Consider the following 13019-nt stretch of genomic DNA (forward strand, 5'->3'; position numbering starts at 1 on the left):
CTGTTGTAAAATAATCCAACCTAAAACTGCTGTTAAAAAAACCTCATCAACCAATCATTCGAAGACCACTTGCAAGGAAAGACCACCCCCTTTCTGCTGCAGGCTACCATTAGGCTGCAAAGCAAACTGAACACTTATTTCTGAACTTGCCCTTCCTGTTGTCAGCTCAGGACAGCTGTTTACAAAGAACAGCAGTCCTTTCCTTTAGCTGTGTCAACCATGGTTCAGTTGATAGCACTCTCACTCTGGTGTTGTAAGGTTGTGGGTTCAAGTCCCACTCCAGTGCTTGAGCCCAGAAACCAAGGCTAACATCCCAGTGCAGTGCTGAGGGAGTACTATAGTATTAAAGGCACTTTCTAGCAGATGAGTTGTTAAACTGAGGCCCTATCCCTCTCAATTGGATGTAAGAAATCAAAAGGTGCTATTTTGAGGAGCAGGGGAATTATCCCTGGTGTTTGTGCCCCTTTTTTTGTGATGTCAATCTACATCACAAAAAAAATACAGATCATTTTGACATTAGCATGTTGCTATTTGTGGGAGCTTGCTGTGCACAAACTGGCTGCTGCATTTCCTACATTACAACAGTGACTACACGTCAAAAAATACGTCATTGGTTGTAAAGCACTTTGGCATGTCCTGAGGTCATGAAAGGTACTCTATAAATACAAGGCCAGGATTTTTAACATGGTGGGGTTTCCCTTCCCACCAGCTGAAGAGTCTGCAGGAAATGCAGACTGCCTGCCCCACAGACATTTAACAATCCAGCGAGCATTAATTGGCTGGAGGAGGGACTTCCTCCCCTCAATCTGATTGGCCAGCAGCTCTCTAGTCCCTGCAGTGCCAGGAGCTGCAGTGGACACGACTGGGACTGCAAGCAGTGCCTAGATCGTAAGTCCCGGGAGTCTAGGACCAGGTAAGTTTTAGGGGTCTTAGGGCAGGGAGGACTGGTGAGGCCTGGGGTTGGGGTGTGGACAGAGGAGGGAGTTGGGGTGTCAGTGGAGAGAACAGAGGGGGAGGGAGGACCTGAAATGATCAGACTTCATGGTTCGGGTAGAGGTGTTGGGGGGCACCCAATGTTAAAAGGGGCTGCCGATGGAAGCCACTTTAGATCCTCAGTTGGGGCATAGGCGAGTGGGCTGGCCTAGGCCTTGCCCATTCCAGCGTAAAATTGTGGAAAGGTCAGGGTTATCGAGAAGCCAACAGGAAGCCCATTCGCGAAATTTTATGTTCACCTCCCAGCCTCCTCCTCCCCACCCCCAACTATAAATCCACCGGAGGGGCGATATAAAATTCCACCCCAATTCTTTTCTTAACAATTGTTGACCCATTAGACCAGGCCTCCTTAGAGCAGAGAAGGTTTAGGGTAGACTTATTAGAGGTGTTCAAAATTAGGAAGCATTTTGACAACGAGAAACTATTTCCAGTGGCAGGTGGGTTGACAACCGAATATGAAGGACCAGGGAGAAGATGAGAATTGTTTTATACAGCGGGTTGTGAACTGGAACGCACTGCCTGAAGAGGCGGTGGAAGCAGATTCAATGATAACATTCAAAAGAGAATTGGATATATAACAGAAAAGGAAAAAAATTGCTATGGGGAAAAGAGCAGGGGAGCAGGACTAATTGGATAACTCTTTCAAAGAACCCATACATATACAGTGGGTTACACCTTCTGAACTGTAAGAGTCAATGATTCCACGATGTTGCTACTAAGTTAGTGGAGAGAAGAATGTAAATTAGTGTATAAATATTATATCACCAACAGTAATTTTTAGCTTTGTAAGATTCACCAATTATCTGTAAATCTAATGCATTTTTAATGTTTCTAATTCATCTATGTTACACACATCCTACTGGATGGTGAATTACTCTCGTACCTACAATACCTTGGGCAGGATTTTCCCTTCGTCAGGTGGGGGTGGTGGGCCAGCCCAGGAGCAGCCACAAAACACCCTTGTCCCCAAGGATGGGAGGAGGAGGCCACCGCATCTCACCACGAAAGCACGGGAGGAGGTGGCAGCGCTGCTCAGCAACCGTGATGTAATACGGCGCTCCTGGGCGCTCAATGACCTGCTGCACATAGGAAGGGTGAGTACTGTGTTGGCATGGGTCAGTGTGCAGATGTGTTAAGGTCTGGCCGTCCCCCACCGTGGACATCAGGGGTGTTAGAGTCTGAGCGCCAATTGTTAATGACGCAGGAGATGGCCAAAAGGGTCAGCCTTTGCTGCTTGGACTGAATGCCTTGTGGCTCAAGGGCCATGACTTGGATGTGCCCTACAAGGTGCTCCTCAGCTGGGGTTGGCCAGGCTGCAATGGCGCTGCAGGTACAGAGTGGACTAATCAAGGCTCCTCTGTTGTTTCAGGAGAAGACTGCCCACAACAATATAGAAAGGTCGCAGGCTGGCGGAGGCCCCGCTAGCCTCCTATTCCTTTTGAGGCATGAGCAAGATGCCCTAGAGCCTCCCAACGTGCAGCTGAATGTGGAGAGGCTAGGGTGCCAGACGAAGGTAAGAGCACAGTGTACAGAGGTGAGAATTTGGGCTTGTGCAACCATTCTATTGTAGTCTCTTCATTGATGTGAGCCTCAAACCTGGAGATCCCATTGATCATTGGAAGATGAGGGGCACCATGGTACAGACCTCCGTTGTCTCACCAGGGTGCCTGGCATGCATGTGTGTGACAATGACATGGTGATGACTTTAACTAATGACATGTCCTTCTTCTCCCTTTTAGGTTTGCCAGCAGGTGTTCGATCGCTGGAGCCCAAAGGGCCACCCCTGACACCAGAGGACCACTGGGCATCATTTGCACCTGTGTCATACCCGCACTCTGAGACAAGCACCAGCACAGGGACCAGCACCTCACTGGGCATTAGAATGGTGGCTAGTATATCGGTGCACATTGGTGAGGGCACTTCACTATCGCTTGAGGTGCAGGTGGAAGCAATGTGTGCTCAGAGTGACTGCAGTCGGAGGACTGCTGAAGACCAGGATGATGCTCAGACAAAGGCTGATCTTGAGCCTCTGGTGTCGTCCATTAGGCGGCAGATACTGGATGTCTAGCAAGATGTGTGGGAGGGTCTAGTGGAGATCAATGAGGGTCTGTGTGCCATGGTCTCCATGATGGAGGAGTCCATGTGGAGCGTGAGCACTGCGTTGACTGTCATGGCTGAGCGCACTGCCTCCTCTATTTAGAGAATGATGATTCATGGAGAAGCAGCTCCAGGGACAGAATGAGGGGTTCCTGGGGTTGGGGACCTGCAAACCCTCACACAGGCACTGATCTCATGTGGTCAGTGTCAGTGTGGGAGATGAATGAGGCACCCAATATCCAACTAGGTGCCAGTCCATCAGTGATGAGCAGGGAGATCCAGAGCAACTTCACATTGGCACATGAGCTGCCTGTCATTTCTGCGGGCTCCTCTAAGGGCATTCTGGATAACAGCAGCAGCTCCTCCGCCCCTCCGCCAGTGACCGTGGTATCTGATGAGACTGCAGCAACTGGAGAGATGCCATCTGTGGCACTGGCTGCTCCCTCCCAAGCAGGGCCAGCACTGGCTCCACTGGCCAAAGGACGACAGCCAAGGCCATCAAGGCCAACAAGATAGCAGAGTGAGCAGGCTGTCTCCAATGCTGGTGCCAGTGAGGGGGGGGAGCACCTAGATATAGCACTCGCAAATGTAAGTTAAAGCACAATGAGCACAAGAGGGACAGGTCACAGGTGATTTTATGTTCATTTTTGTTAACTTTATGCATACTGGTCCGATGTTGAATACATGAAACATTTCTGTTCACATTATTGAATTGTCAGAATTACATAAATTATGTTTTTGTCTTCATGTCCTGAGTATGCTTCACCTTTTTATTTCATTGGTGCAGGGAACGCCAGTATGTAATAGTCGATATAGGTGGCTCTGAACATTATTGAACAGGCACTGAGTATTCATTGTGTTCAAACGAATGGGCCCTTTCAGATATCTGGGATGGAGGAGGCAGCCCTGGCATGTGTTTGAAGTTGATCTTTGGTAACCTAGCTGAAGGAGGGTTGGATCAGGGTATCCCTGGTGTCCCTGCCTCCCTGCAGGTTACCAAGGTCTGACTCCACGCCTTCTGCATTCTCCTCACCATGCTCCTCTTCGGACTTGCTACTGGACTCGTTATCTGTGGCCTGTGCTGCTGCCTCAAGATCCTCTTCCTCCAGTGGGTCCCCCCTTGCCAGTGCCAGATTGTGGAGAGTGCAGCATGCAACCACTCTGGGGGGTATTGTAGTGCTCCCCCTGAACAGTCCAGGCATTGGAAGTGCATCCTGAGAAGACCTATGGTCCTCTCTACCACTGCCCTTTGGAGGCATGACTTGTATTGTAAAGCTTCTCTGCCTCTGTTCTTGGATGGCAGAGAGGCATCATAAGCCACCTCTTCAAGGGATAGCCCTTGTCACCCAGCAGACATCCATCCAGTTGGGCTGGAGCACTAAAGAGCCTCAGCAACAAGGAGTGTCTGAGGATGTAAGCATCATGGGAGCTACATTGGCCTGCAGAATCTGCATCCTGTGGTCACACACTATCTGCGCGTTCATGGAGTGGAATCCCTTCCTGTTGATGAACGTACCCGGCTGACCCGTTGGCACCTTGATGGCCACATGTGTGCAGTCAATGGCACCCTGGATGCAGGGGAACCCAGCAATCACTGCAAAGCCTCTGGCTTGCTCAGCCTGGCTGGCCTTGTCCATACGGTAAAGAATAAAGGTCAGTCCCTGCCTGAACAGAGTTTCTGTCACCAGCTTGATGCAACTGTGGACAGCTGATTGGGACACTCCACACAGATCCCCCACTGAGCCCTGGAAAGAGCTGGAAGCATAGAAGTTGAGGGCCACTGTGACCTTCAGAGCCACTGGCTTGGGGTGTCCGCTCACATCGTCGGAGCTGATCTCAGTCCCAATCATCTGGCAAATGGAGGTCACGCTCTCCCTTGAGAGGCAGAGCCTCCTTCAGCATTGTATCGCAGACATAATGAGGTAGCTGCATCACCGCCTGTAAACCCTGGCAGCAGGAGAGTGGCATCATCTATGGTCCCTTCCGCCTTGGACTTCCTGCTGGCCCTGCACCTCTTGTGCCTGTGGCTCTCCTCCCACAGGTCCCTCCCCTGGAAGCTGCATTGGGACACGTGGCCTCCTCTCCCTTCTGCCCCTCTCTTCCTCCTCGGAGGCAGTGCCTCCAGTGCAGACCACAATCCCCATTCCAAGGGTAAGGGAAGGCTGTCTGATACCTGGAAGAGTCCACACAGCCTGAAACCTCTTGGGGCCTGGCAGACAGCAATGAGTCCTGAAATGAAGCCTGGGAATGCTAAGAATGAGGCCCCGGACAGAGATGAAGTTGCCAACTGCCAGTGAGCAACCAGCTGCAAACTATCTCCAAAGCTCCTGCCTACTCACACCGACAATGCTGCTGACCCTTTTTATCCCACCCTTGGGTGAGGTTTGTGAAAATGTCAGCTGGCCACCGGCCCGATTTGCCCAAGTGATGAGCAGAAAATCGCACAGGCAAGGAAAAATCACAGTCAGTTGGGCTGTTAAGGGCCTTAGGTGGGGCTGAATTAACGGCAGTTGCCGCTCCGGCACCCGCGCCCGCCCACTGAGTGAAATATCGTCACCCACCCACCCACCCGACTATTTTACTCCCGTTCGGGTTGGGCGCGCACCCGCCCACTGGCAGCACTCCACTGGCAGTGTCTGGATTATGTGCTGAAGTCTCTCATGAGCCCACAACCTTCTGGCCTCAGAGGTGACAGAGTTCCAGCTGACACCTCAGTTACAACCTGTTGGCCACCTGTGATCGAAGTGGCAGTCTAGATGCACAGCTCAATTGGAATCTTTAAAATAAAGAAAGCTTTTCATTTATATAGCACCTTTCATGGCCTCAAGACATCCCCTCCATCGCCAATTAAGTCCTTTTGGAACTTTAGTCACTGCTGTAATGTAGGAAACATGGCAGCCAATTGTGCACAGCAAGCTCCCACAATCAGCAACGTGATAATGATCAGATAACCTGTTTTGGTACCACTGGGGAGAACTCTCCCCTCTCTTCCAAATAATGCTAAAGGATTCTTTATATCCACCTTATTGCAGACAGGGCCTCAGTTTGACACCTTATCCAAAAGACAGCATCTCCAAGCATGTAGCACTCCCTCACTACTTCCTTCCTCGGGGGTTAGCCTGGATTTTTGTTTTCAGGGCTCGGGTTTGGGGCATAGACCAGCAAACCTTCTGACTCAGAGGCTTCTCAATAAAAGATAGAAGTTACTTAATTTCGCACAGTTGTCCATCTATTTGTATGTCACTGATAGCAAAATGGAACAAGATCAACTGTGACAAGGCAAATAGCTGGTTGGAAAGATGTAAATTTGATGAACAATTGAAAGGAAGGATGGGTTGGGGAATTACCCAAAGCCTATGAATTTGGGACAGCAGTATCTTGCACCTGTGCAGTCTCTGCTTTGCTGCAGAAAGAAGACACTTTTAAAAATCGGAACTGAGTACATCTACTGGATTCCTGTGTCAGAATAAGTCATCAGAACTTCTGTAATAATGAGGATAAAATGCAACCATGACATGCAGTCCAGACACAGGCCCAGATTTTCGCTACAATGGAGAAAATCCCAGAAATGGCCGGAAATTCTATGTCTTGCTCCCAAACATGGCATGATCCATTTTTGCGGGTTGGTGCGGGGGGAGCAGGTTGAGGTAAGGCTGAGGTAAGGGAGACATAAAGGACCCCTTGGGATTGTTAAAAGTGAACATAATTATGCACTTTTTACACATAAACTTATTGGAACTGGCAAGCTGTCAAAGAACTGTTCAGCTGTCAAAGAACTGTCGAGCTGTCAAAGAACTGTTCAGCTGTCAAAGAACTGTCTAGCTGTCAAAGAACTGTTCAGCTGTCAAGAACTGTCCAGCTGTCAAAGAATTGTCCAGCTTTCAAGAACTGTTAAAGAACTGTCCAGCTTTCAAAGCTGTCAAGAAGTGTCAAAGTTTCCAGGGAAGTGTCCAAGGATACTAGGTGACATGGAGGGATAAGGGAAAAGGGATGCAAGGATTGGCAAGAGTTGGCACTAAGTTAGCATGGAAGCAGGAGAGGCCATGGGGAATGGGTAGAGGGGCATGGGTTGGCATAAGGGGGTTGATGGACAGTGGAGGTGGGTGGGGAGCATAAGTTGGCATGAATTAGCGTGGATGGGGCATATGCATTGTGTGGTTGGGCGAGAGGGGGTGAGGGCCGGAGGGAAGTTTTTTGTTTCATTATTAGTTTATATTTATTTAAAAACCCTTGGAGCACAGAGGCAGGCCTTCCATCCAGTCCGCCTCCACACCTGGTAGCCTCTGCACTCACCCTGGTATCAGCCACCCAGACCCCTATTTCAGCCCGCATGCCCTGACCGAAAATCTGATCTGCAAATGTACATTATTAAAGGTCAGTTTCACAGAACTGAGATGTCTCAGGTCTCTGTGCACCCAAACTGGGGACAAAATTTTGGGCCATAGATTCCTATTTGCTTCTCCTGGGAAGGAGTCTACAGGCCACTTAAAAAGCAGCATCCTTCATGCACATTTACAAGGGCTATCAGTGTTTCTTTTACCCTGAACACTTACTGTTGATCACAGGGGTACCTGAAACTTGAAAGGGTGACAGAGCTCATGAAAGTCAACAGGAGCAACAAAACTTGGGAATGCCCCCTGAAGTAACTTGGTAGGTTCTAAGTGAATGTGTGCATTTTGGGATTTTCCAATAAGGTAAGGTGGGCAGGAATGGGGAGGGGGTGCACAGTTTGGTCCCTATCACCCAGTCATTGAAAATGCATTGGTGGGTTGGTACAGCATTGCCGTGGAATTTGGTGACAACAATTAACGCCTCAACTAGTAGACCCAGCATGCACAATAGGCTGGATTTAACGTTCCCCACCACGATGGGTTGGAAGGTGGGGTGGTTCATTAAGTCCAGCAGGTGGCATGCCCGCTCGCCTATCCACCCGCTCCTGTCTCCACCGCACCAGTGGTGGGAGAGGCCTCGGGTGGCTTGCACACCAGTGGGCCAATTCAGGACCTTAAGTGGGAAATTAATGCCAGCTTAAGGGCCTCATCCTACCATCACCACAAAGATTTAACCGGTGGCAGGAGAGGCCCAAGCTAAGTGTCCAGCCCAGCAGGTTTAATTGGGTTAACATGGAGAGTTCCCCCCCAATTTATCCCCCCTCCCTTGATTCCCTCGACCCATGGCCTCTCAAAGCTCAGCCCCCACCCCCAACCTCTCCCTGGGGCCTGTCAGTTTGGCAAGACCCCCATACACATACCCAAATCTTCATCTAATGCTGCACACCTCTACCCCAAAGTAATGGAGAATTGCTGGCTTCTGATTGGTCAGCAGCTCTCTGAGGCAGGACTCTAAACGATACAACATAATTTCTTTAAAGTAATATTGAGTATTTAATTGCATACTAGTAGGAAGTTGAGAGCTGTTCCTTTGGCCGTTAAGTGGCTGCAGAGCAGCCAATGAATTAGGTGTCTCCAAATTCAGTGTGCAAATGATATTATCTCTTCTTCTCCAAGCAGGGGAAACACTAGAAAATGGCAGCCACTCTGGATATGTGACAAAAAGTCCTAACCTACCTACCATTGGTTTCACAAAGTGATTATAAAATTGTTTCCAAAAATTCTGGAGTGTTATTACATGGTGTATTTTGAGTTCTTCTCTAAGGGTTATTTTACAAAGAAAAGAAATTGTTCAATATGTAAATTGTGGATGAGAGAAAGGAGCAGGGAGAGTACACCTAGAGTACAGTTGCAATTTTGTTGGAGCTGCTAAGTGATTTTTACTTTGTGATGAGGTTACCGCTATAGTGTAAGTCTGAGTCCTGGGGCCCAATTCTCTTTGTAGTGGTGTCAGACAGCACCCCTTATCCCCCCACACTATTTGGGTCTCATGCTTCACAGTCTATATATATATTACAAAGAATTACATAGAATCTACAGCTCAAAAACAAGCCATTCTGTTTTGAATTCAAAGACAGCAGTGCCTTCTCAGTAAGAGTCTTTATTGAACTGATTGTAAAATGGCTGCTTAAAGAGCTTCTCTCATGGCAGAGGTCACATGACTACAGCAAGCCAGATGGGCCATGTAGTATTTTTGCACTTAAAAACCCAAATACATTCGACCCAAATGGTTCATGCTCCACAGCCTACATGCTTTCCTGCTCTTCTTCAAAATAATGCTATGGAATCCTGTCCAACAACCTCCCACTTCCTTGTATCACTCTCCATCCCCCTTCCGCCTCCCGCCCTACTTCCTTCCGTATCCACCCCTGGAAAAAACTCCTCCACTGTTGCTTATCCGACATCTGGGACTAGATGAGAAAAAATCTCCAATTTAATATTGAGAAGACCAAAGCCATTGTTTTCAGTCCCTTCTTCAAATTCTGTTCTCAGAACTTGCTGCACCCCTAGCCAACCTGCCTCAGTATGGCTACAACACTGGCATCTACCCAGCAATGTGGAAAATTGCCCAGGTAGGTCCTGTACACAAAAAGCAGGACAAATCCAACCTGGCCCATCAATCTACTCTCCATCATCAGTAAAGTAATGGAAGGGGTCGTCAACAGTGCTATCAAACAGCACTTGCTTAGCAATAACTTGCTCACTGATGCTCAGTTTGGGTTCCACCAGGGTCGCTCAGTTTCTGACCTCGTTGCAGCCTTGGTTCAAACATGGACAAAAGAGCTAAACTCCCGAGGTGAGGTGAGAGTGATGCTTGGTGAGGCTTGGGCTGACAAGTGGCAAGTGACGTTCAAGCCACACAAGTGCCAGGCAATGCCCATCTCCAACAAGAGAGAATCTAACTATTACCCCTTGATATTCAATGGCATTACCATCGCTGAAACCCCCCACTATCAAAATCCTGGGGGTTAACATTGACCAGAAACTGAACTGGGCTAGCCATATAAATACTGTGGCTACAAGAGCAGGTCACGGCCTAGGAATCCTGTGGTGAGTAACTTACCTCCTGATTCCCCAAAGCCTGTCCATCATCTACAAGAGTGTGATGGAGTGTTCTCCACTTGAGTGCAGTTCCAACAACAATCAAGAAGCTTGACACCATCCAGGACAAAGCAGCCCGCTTGATTGGCACCTCTCCCACAAACATTCACACCCTCCACCACCAACGCACAGTAGCATCTGTGTGTACCATCTGCAAGATGCACTGCAGGAATTCGCCAAGGTTCCTTAGGCAGCACCTTCAAAACCCATGACCACTACCATCTAGAAGGACAAGAGCAGCAGACACATGGGAACACCACCAACTGGAAGTTCCTCTCCAAGTCACTCACCATCCTGACTTGGAAATATATCACTGTTCCTTCACTGTCACTGGGTCAAAATCTTGGAACTCCCTCCCTAACAGCACTGTGGGTGTACCCACACCACATGGACTGCAGCGGCTCAAGAAGGCAGCTCACCACCACCTTCTCAAGGGCAATTAGGGATGGGCAATAAATGCTGGACCAGCTAGCGATGCCTGCATTCTGTCCATGAATTTTTAAAAATTGCCTCCATCCCTCACCCTAGTTAAAGTCTGGAGTTCAGCCAATCTGTTTGGAAACCTGGTGTCATGTTTGATCCTGAGATGAGCTTCCGATCTCATATGCACTAAGACCACCAATTGCCACTTCTGTTTATCACTCGACTGTGCCCCTGTCTCAGTTTATCCATTGCTGAAATACCTATCCTTGTCTTTTTTTACCTCTAGACTTGACTATTCTAATGTTTTCCTGGCCAGCCTCCCATGTTCTACCCTATGTAAATTTGACATCATCTAAAATTCTGCTGCTTATGTCCTCACTTGTGCCTTGTCTCACTCACAAACCACCTCTTTGCTTACTAACCTACACTGACCCTAGTTAAACAGCAACTTGATTTTAAAATTCACATTCTTGTTTACAAATCCCCCTATTCCCTATCTCTGTAGTCTCTTCTAGGTCCACAAGAGATATCTGGCCTCTTGTGCATCCCCAATTTTAATTGCTCCATCATTGGTGGCCGTAACCTAGGCCCCAAGCTCTGGAATTCCCTCCCAGCTACACCCTCCTTGGCCTATTGAGCTGGAGCTAGGGGTGTCACAGGAAGAGGGGATTTGGATTGGCTGAATATTCCTTGAGTCACCTGGGTGGATGGCCCCGGGGTGTCAAGCTGCTGGTCCTCCTCCCTATGGGTGCCCGATGGCCCCTGGCTGTCTCTTTGAGGAGAAGAGGAAGCTGGAGTGAGATTGAGCTGCCCCACACCCTCTCGCATTGACACTGTTGGAGGCCAACTATAGAGTCAGTGATGGAGTTCAGCGCGCGCAGCAGTGCAGGAACAACGTCCTGGACCAAGGTCTCCATGATGGCTGCCATTCTACCAGTAATGACCTCGGTGCATTGGCATGCTGCCACTATCACCTCAGACTGAAGGCAGACAGACTCTTCCATTGTGCCTCGCAATCTGAGGAGTGCAGTGGACATCCCTTCCTGATGTTCCCGAGCTTGCCTTTGCAGCTCCAGCAACTGAGGTATGATCAAGTCCAGAGGCTCCTCATCTGACTGAGAATCCACAGATTTCTGGCCTCCAGCAGTCCTCCGCGTGCCGGAAACCTGGGGAGTCCCTGCCGCTCCCCGCCTGCTGTGGATCAGACAGTGCAATGTGTTCACTCGAGGCTAGTTTAGAACTAGGTCTCACTGAGGTGTGTATCTCTGCGCTGGTGGAGAGTGTGTGTGAGTGCTGTGACAGGACTTTTGTGGTATCATCAGATTCTTCTTCCAAGGTGTCTTCAGGGCTTGAGTTGAGGACCTGACTCATGGACCCCCTTGGCTGCTTCCCAGATGTGCCTGAGAAAGCAAGGAGAAATAATTAGTGCATGGCAGGGGACTGCAGAACATAGGAGCCCACTCACAGCATGGTTGTCTGATGGATGTTGCACTGCTGGATCCTCACTTGGTTGAGCCGATCTCACCGTCAGCACAAGAATGGTCCAGATTGTCGCCGGCCAGTTGGATGACTCTGTTTTCAAAGTCTGTGAGGACCTTGATGTTGGGCATTCCTCCACCAGTCTGTGACCTCCTTTTTGTTGTGTGCCAGTGTGTCCTACATGAAGACAGATGGAGAGAATGAAAGCAGGATGCCTGCCAGGCCAGATGATAAGGATGTCTGGCATGCGTCGGTGGTGAGTGGCGCCATGGACAGGATGAGGACACGATCCATAGGGCAGATGATGATGTGTTTGAGAGAGTGAATGGTGATGTCCCTTGAACTGGCAGAGAGTGAGATCCCTGTGGCTGCGTGATAGGATTGGCAGTATGTGAATTGAGAGTGATGAGAACATTGACTTACCCTGGCAGAAAGGAGGAGTTCATTCATCCTCTTTCAGCACTGGATGGCTGTCCTCTTTTGCAGGGCATTGGCACTGACCACTGCTTCCACCACCTCCCATGCTGAATTAGTGACCTTGCTTGCTGGTCATTGTCCAGAATGTGGGTAGAAGATTTCAAAACGGGCCTCCACTGCTTTCAGTAGGTGCCTGAGGGAGGCATCGCTAAATCTGAGGGCAGCATGTTTCCTCCCTTTGGCAGCCATGACTTTCCAGCAGCTTTCGATTCCTTAGAGAGTGTTAACACTGTGCAGAGATGCCCTTTAAATATGGCGTTCGGATTACTAAAGGCCTGAGTGATGGTGGGTTGGGTGAATCAGAGGCCGCCCAGCCAGTGATCTGGAATGTTTCCCGTGCATGCATTGTTGATGAGGTGGGATGTGCTGGGAATGGGACAATACGGTGCGAAAACCCACTATTGCGGACAGCGGATCAAACAACTTTCTTGTGCCCACTACCACACTTGGCACAAATCTGGGACAATTCCGCCTTATGTTTTGAATTTTGCAAGCACAGGCTGGTTGGGTATAGTCAGTACTTTACAAAAACAGAATTACCTGGAAAAACTCAGCAGG

The 13019-nt window shown here is 49.1% G+C and overlaps 1 protein-coding gene and 1 long non-coding RNA gene across 6 annotated transcripts in view; both read left to right on the forward strand.

Annotated features, from left to right (window-relative positions):
• LOC121283147 overlaps window positions 1-13019 on the forward strand; it is a 135605-nt gene that overhangs the window by 88342 nt on the left and 34244 nt on the right. The gene's annotated exons all lie outside the window — the stretch shown is intronic.
• Window positions 1902-3217, forward strand: LOC121283148. The gene is made up of 3 exons (XR_005944198.1): window positions 1902-2087; window positions 2363-2506; window positions 2733-3217. It is a non-coding gene; the product is annotated as an uncharacterized LOC121283148 (long non-coding RNA).

Source organism: Carcharodon carcharias, chromosome 10, assembly GCF_017639515.1.
Source record: "Carcharodon carcharias isolate sCarCar2 chromosome 10, sCarCar2.pri, whole genome shotgun sequence".
In the NCBI taxonomy this organism is placed as follows: Eukaryota; Metazoa; Chordata; class Chondrichthyes; order Lamniformes; family Lamnidae; genus Carcharodon; species Carcharodon carcharias.